Below are 7,664 nucleotides of genomic sequence, written 5' to 3' on the forward strand. Positions count from 1 at the left end.
CCCATAAGCAGCTGAAAGAGCATCAAAGGACTTATTTCACGATCAAGATAGGAAGTAAAAAGGCAAGAATACCAAGAATACTGGTAACTGACAGGGAGCTAGGAGTTAGCTTTCAGATTGGGGGAAAGGACAGCCTGTGTGCCTGGCACCTTTAATGACCTGCAGATGCTAATCACAACGCCTCTGCAAGGGCCATGTATGCCCTCCCCTGCTCATATGGGCAGAGTATTAAGATAGAAGTGGCAAGTGTTCCTCCTCATCTAGTCTGTGATCAATGGAGCCCAGAACTTGCATTGAGGCTTTGTTATGGGATAAGCAGAGCCACCAACAACGGATTGTGGTTTGGATTAAGAAAAACATCCGGCGGGTCCCCTGGCCAGAGCAGATTTGTATTGACTTGCACCACAGTGGGCCCAGGCAGCCTTCCAGGACCCTGGTTTGCTATCTTTTAGGGCTTCCCCTGAACTCACACTGACCTTGTGGGGAATCAGATGGCTGAGGCAGCGTCCAGGGCTTCACTGACACCAAGCCTGGATTCCCTAGAACCCATCTCCACAGGGACTCAGCCAAAGGCCCTAGGGCTGAGCTAGGACTATTGAAAGCAGAGGAAAAGAGCCCAGGAACTGTGGGGCCTGGAGGCAGAGGCTGAGCAGGCAAGACTCCCCATGTAAAGCAGCAATCATTTGCAGGTTAATTATTTCACTGAAGAGCAGTCGTCCCCCCTCCCACCCTCTGCCTTCCTACCCTGCTGTGTGAACTCACAGGTTTAAGAGAAAAATAGTGCTAAGAGCACAGGAACGATGCTGTATCTTAACAGCGGTGGGCTGTGCACCAGACACGCAGACTCGGGAGTCTCGGTTTCTGGGACATAAGGGTTTCCTGAGCGTCACGGCTGTTAGCAGAGCTGGCCAAGCATTTGTTTCATTTAATTGTGCAGTCCACATTCTTACTGCCTACTGACAGCCCATTAAAGGAAGCTGCACCTGCATTTATTAAAAGAGACAGAAGGAAAATTCCAGGTCTCGGTGCCTTAACAGCCAGGTGGAGGGGCTGGGCTCTTAGCAGAAAAAGCTGAAAACAGGCTAATAATGAGAGCAGGGCACGGTGACTGGTGAGTGGAGGGCTAAGTGAATATTGAAGGATCTTACTGAGCACCGAATCCCCGAGGGGCTGCGGAAGCAATAGTAATTCTCCTTACACTCCTTTGCCATGTTATTCATCCCAGCAGGGTTAAAAGGCAGGCACTGCAAGCACCATTTTCCAGATTGCACATGGAGGCCCAAAACATAGGGCGACTTGTCTTTGGAAACTTCACAGCAAAGCCGGGCACAAACCCTCGTCTGTCCAATTCCAAGTGTGGTGTTTATGTCCTCATGGAACAGTGCCTGGGGTTCAGGTTGGATGGAGAGGGTGAGACCCTATCTCAGGCCTCCGCAGATTTCTGGTCTGGAGAAGAAGAGCCCGGAGAGTCACACTGCAGGATCCCACAGCAGGGTGGTGAGCACACAGGTCTGCGAGGCCCGGTGAGGGGGGTGCCTGTCTCTGCAGAGTGGGTCAGGGCAGGGGCAGCTGTGTCTTGAAAGAAGCCTGGATGTCTGCCAGGAGGCCAAGGTCAGCTGTAGGAGGGACACGTAAGGCTTTTAGACAAAATCCAAGAGTTGGGGCTGGCCTTGGGGGGACATTGGCACAGGTGGAGAACAAGAGGAGCTAACGTTTACTCAGTGCTTATTATTCCCAGCCACTGCTCCAGCTGTTCTCACAGGGACTCCTTCAATCCTCACAAGCCAATCAGATGCGGACGTCTTACTGTCGGTGGAGCTAAAGGCACAGAGAGGTGAGGTGACTTGCTCGGTCAGGTTCCTCTGCTAATAAGAGTGAGAGCCAAGGTTCACACCCAGGCAGCCTGGCTTCTAAGTCTCCTCATACTCCGTGCAGAGGGGCAGCATACACGGAGCTGAGGAGGCTGCAAGGATTATGGCATTGGGGCTTCACGGTGTCAGTCATTCATTCTTCATTCATTGAGCATTTTCCAGACCCAGGTGCCAGGGTTATGAATGGGAAAAACAAAAGAAATTAAAATCCAGTAGAGAAGAAAAGACTTTTAAGAACAATAACAATCAAATAAGTTTTCTTGGTTCACTCAACAAATATTTTCTGAGTACTTACTTTGTCCTGGGTGTTATAAACTAAAAACTGGACATATATTGGTGAATGGGACAGGTGAATTTCCTGATTGTATGGGTGTATTATTACAGACAATAGTATAATTTCAAGTGTTATGAAGAAAATAAGGCTGGGGTTAGACAGTGATAGTGTTATTGGTAGACATGGAGTTCTTGGGGTGCCACAAAAAAGAATTTCCTGAGGCCCTCATGGGAGGAGGGGGTTTTGTGGAAAGCTTTATTGTGATATAAAATTAAGGGGGCTCCCCTCCAAGGTTCTATCTTTGTCTTCTCACCATGGAAGAAGTCCATCCTAGTCTTCAGCAGGGCCAGAGTTAAGGCCACTGCCCAGAATTTCTGTTCCATGTTAAAGTCCAGTCCAGGCGAGTGAGGGTCATGGAACGAGAGAGCACAAGAAGATGAGAACTCTCTGGGGATTTTACCTGTCCAAAATTTCACCCACTTCAGATGGGGGCCACCCCATAGCCAACCCATTGTTTCCAAGACTTGACTGACAGGTAAGCACTTCCCTACATCACCCCAACTTCTCTGCATATGCCCCGTCTCCCCTTTGTTTGTTTCCTTCCCCCATGATCTGCTGGGAATGGACTGGTTCCCTAGGAAGTGTGAAGCTATAGCTGCGCAGATGACTATTATTACAATATCTGGCCTCTCCTTTGCTCTCTTCCTTTCATCAATATTAACTAGCTAATTACAATGACAATAACAGGAATGCTCTCTTATAGGTGGTCAAGAAAGGCCTCTCTGATAAACTGGTATTTGAACAAAAACTGAATGCTATTATAGCATGATTCACACACAAGTCCATGGTAGACTATTCCAGCCAAAGTGAACAGTAAGTGTAAAAGCCTTGACAAATCGCATATATCAACTTAGCTTTTACATTTAAAAATATTTTTTATCTTTTGAAAAAGTAATACTTGCATAAAGTATACAGTGAAAAGTATATTTTCCCACTATTATCAGTTTTTTGTAAGTACTTTCAAAGATGCTCATTAATATGTGATAAGCACATATATGTATATATAACTCCCTATTTTTAAGAAGTATGAATCCACCCTCTTCTGAAAACACTTCTTTAAAACACCCCCTCAAAACACTTCACGTCAGATAATGCCTGCATCCCGACAGGAGCTATGAGGTCCTTCATCCTCTGGCTTCAATTTGTGTCTTTGGCTCATACCACAGTGCCCTGGCTCGCTGTGACCCAGGCACACAGGCTTTCTTGAAGTACTTTGGACATTCTCACTGCAGCCACAGAAACTTTGCACATACTATTCCCTGTTTGGAATACTCCTTCCCCTGCCCCTGCTTTATCTCAACCTAGTTCAGACTTAAAGTCCTTAATTTATCCTTACTAAAGCCTTAACCCCTTCTCCTCTCCCTGGGTCCTGGATAAATTTAGTCACCATAACCTTTTTTTTGGTTCTTCAAATGCACCAACCACCTTGAACAGGCTGTTCACTCTGCCTGGAGTGCTTGTTTTTGAGACTTTCTCTCAGATGTCATCATGTAGACCTCAGTTGAATGGTCTGAGAGAGGCCTTCCTTGGCCACCTAAGTTAAAGTGGCCACCCAATCTGTCTCTTTCATATCACTCTATTTTAGTTCTCTGCTGGTATTTTCCTTGGTTGACTGATCTTTTCCACTCTACCCCAAATATAAGGCCCAAGAGGGAAGAAAATTATCCATCCTCTTCATCCTGTATTCTTAGTGCCCAGAGTGTAAGGCAGATGCCTAATGTCTGTTAAGTGAATAAAGTCATCATATATATGTGAGCCGAGATATGCTGGATTAAAGTGGTGCTTGAAGAGGATTAGACAACAAGATTAATTCAGGGGATCAAGGGCAGTTTAGATGTAGAAGCAGCTGAAAGAAAGCACAGTTCCTGGTGTTTCTTCCAATTACATCCCCTTTGCCAATTGAATCAGAATCTGTGAGGCTGAAGCCCCCACATTTGTATATTGTACAAGCTCCCCAGGAGTTTCTGATGCTCAGCAGGGCTGATAATGATGGGGTTAGATAACATACTACTGTGCAACCCACTAAAGAGAATGCCAGCCACATGTATAATTTTAAATTTTCTAGTAGTTACAATTAAAAAGTAAAAAAACCTCCACACAGTTGAAATTAATTTTTAGAGTATATTTTATTTAACCCTATATGTCAAAATTATGATTATTTAAACATGTCACAAATAAAAACATTGTTAGTGAGGTATTTTACACTCCTTTTCATTAATAAGTTTTCAAAGTCAGAGTATCACTAGTATGTACAGCACATTGCAATTCAGCTGGTCACATTTTAAGAGCCCTGTAGCCAAGTGGAGCTGGAGATCCTATACTAGATAATACAGAACTGCAGGTCCTTCTTCTCTGGCATCTTGCATCTTATTCTGAACACAGCTAGGAGACTGTGATTCTGAAACTCAAAGTGTTATTGAATGCAGGTTTGACTCGTGAGACAGACATTGATGAAAAGAAAAGAGGTTTATTCAGGTGCCAGTGATCCAAAAAGAAGACAGATTTCTGTCCTAAAAACCATCTGAACATCGCTGGTCAAGCCAGTGGCTTTCATGTAGACAGTATTCTCTCTGGTTCCAACAAAGATCTTGTTGTCAGCATATTGAATCCTTCAGTGTCAGCTGAATTCCTGCGGTCAATCAGCTCCTATCTAGACCAGAACTGGAACTGCTGGTCCCTGCTATGTACTAAAATAGAGGCTAGAATAGAGGTTGTTATCAAGAAAAAAATTTGTTCCTGCTTTTGTTCCAATAAGCTTGTTAGTTTATTAGTTAGTACATTTAATTCTGGTTAGTATAATATTGCATAAAGATTATATGCTTTTCATTCCCTGTTACAAAAGCAGCCCACCATGCATTGGGAATAGCATTTTGTTCTTGTTCTTATTGACATCTGTGTTCTCCCAATATCTGCCTTTTCTTTATTTTGGATTCATTCCTTTTAGCTGTCTGTTGATATCTGAGAATCCACAGCCTGGATCAAAATGATCTTGCTAACCTGTGGGAGGTTTTCTCTCTTCTGTGACTATAGCACAGAATCTAATTTTTAACCAGTGGATGTCACTGTTTACTCAAGGAGGGTCCTCGGAGAAGGCTATCTGATCCAGGGACAAATGTAGAAACAGCAGTCTGTATTAGTATGTATTAGTGTTTCCCTTTTAATTTGGAGGAGTGACAGATTATTAGGAAGAGCACTGAGGGTGGCCAGTGCTGGTTCACCGATGTCTTCTAGAAGTGTTCATTGGTCTTGGAAATTCAAAGTCTTACTTAATAAAAAGTATTGTGCAAAATGACAAGGCCATCAGCAACCAAGATAATTGCAGTCAAAAACCTCCCTGAATAGCTCTTTTGAATAAAGAAGATCTGTATTTCTGTAAAGCTGAGGTCACAAATATTTAGCCTGTAGCCAAGACTGGTTCACAGCTGTGTGACCTATACAGTGTGTGAAAAACAGCTGGGCAGCATTTACATCAGGAGGATTTCACACGTACACATCTGGATTTCTGGCTTCACCTGAAGTATTAGAAGATCTGGCCACATTAGACTTGATATCCCAAGTACTCAAGAGCTCTCCACTGTAGCCTTGGGATGGAAGGTAGAAGGGAGATGATATGAGGAAGGTCAGATCTTTGATGTCACTGTTGCAGGGGGACAAGGATTGAGCCCACTGACCTCTCCTGAACTTCATTCTAGTGAGTGGCAAGTTGGGGCTTCTTTTTTTTTCCTTTATTCAACCAGTGGGTCTCAGACTTGAGTGGGCATCAGAATCACCTAACAAGCTGGGCCCAACGTCCAGAACTTCTGGTTCAATAGATCTAGGGTGAAGCTGAGAATTCACATTCTTAACAAACCCTCAGATGCTGCTGAACCTGCAACCACACTTTAAGAACACTGGTGTAAGTTTTCAAGGCCAATGTGAGATTGCTTCAAAGGCACAAGTTGGGTGTGTGTGTGTGTGTGTGTGTGTGTGTGTGTGTGCGCGCGCGCGCGTGCACATGCACAGGTGTGAAACTATATATTATAAACAGACTTTTGATTTCCTTTCCAGAATATGTGTATGATACAAGAGCCAGTCAGTTACCAAAGTCAGAGAAGAATGAACTCACACACAAGCAACCCTGCGGAGAAGGTTCTGGCTTTTTCTTTATCAGTGTGTTCTGTTAGACAAAATACCATTGGGTGACCTCTAACTTTGGGGCTGATTACCTGACAGTGAATGAAATGACCTTTTTCTTAAAAGAGAAACCAGACAGCAAGCATGGGCCCCCTCGTCCTGGCTCTGACAGCGCTGTGCAGAGGCCGGGAGAGGAGCTCTGTGGCAACGTGAGCTGACATTTACTGAGCACTCACTGTGTGCCAGAGCTGTGCTCACCTGAAATATCTCATTCAATTCTCAAACCATTCTAGGAAGTTTGTATTATACATATTTGTATTTTATAGCTGAGGGAACTGCCTCAGAGTTGGTAATTAACTTCCCTAAAGCTACATAGCTAGGGGGCACCAGCCAGGATTTGAGCCAGGCTCATCCAACTCCAGAGCTCAGACTCTGAACCTTGTGTCTCAACTCAGAACAGGGTTTGAAGGGTAGGACTCCCATGCAGAACTATGGGGTAGGATGGCTTATTTTGCTCCTTTGTTCTTTAGTTTCTTCTACTACAAAATAAAATGATAATACTACTTCCAAGGCTGTTGTAAGAATCGAATTAAAGTCTGTGTATCATCTGATCCATTTTTGTCTCAATAAGTAGAATATGCTTCCCCGCTTCCATCCCTGTGTCTTGGGGTCCCTAGGGATCTGCCCTATATATCCCTCATTTAGCATTTACTGGGCACCAGCTATGTGCAGTATGAATAACAGACTTGGTCTCTTCAGTGTGTAGCAGGAAGGAGTTACAGATTGGTAATCTAGCTACCAGCTCTACATCTACAAATGCAATCTCCCTGGCCCCTCAAATTCAACATGCCCCCGAGCTGTGGCTCTCCTCACAGTGGGCAATGCCACCCACTACCCTTATGTTCTTTTGAGTCAACAGCCTTCCTGCCCCCTCCTCCCCCCATACCTATCTCTTTCAGACAGGATCTATGGGTTCTACCCAGGGAATTGCTTGAATCCTTTGCAAGACTCTTATTTAATTCAGGCCACCATTCACTCCTCACCTGAATCTTCTCGCCCCCTTTTTGCCCATCTTGATCTTTCCAATAGTCTCCATTGGCTGCTAGAATGAGTATTCTAAATGTTCTCTGAGCCCCTTGACACCTGCTCCAGGTTCTTCAGCTTCTCCTCCCTCCCCTCAGGCCCATGCCCAGCCTCCCAGAAGGCCCACCCTGCCATCTCCTCTGGCCTCCTGGTGTCATCCTCTTTTCATTCTCCAGCAACTGTAACTTCTTGGATGCTGTCCTCTCACTCTACCACCTGTGCCTCCATGGATTTTATCAGCACAGTCCTCCACTGCGGTGAGT

The sequence above is a fragment of the Myotis lucifugus genome, unplaced genomic scaffold (genome assembly GCF_000147115.1).
Source record: "Myotis lucifugus unplaced genomic scaffold, Myoluc2.0 scaffold_233, whole genome shotgun sequence".
Lineage (NCBI taxonomy): Eukaryota > Metazoa > Chordata > Mammalia > Chiroptera > Vespertilionidae > Myotis > Myotis lucifugus.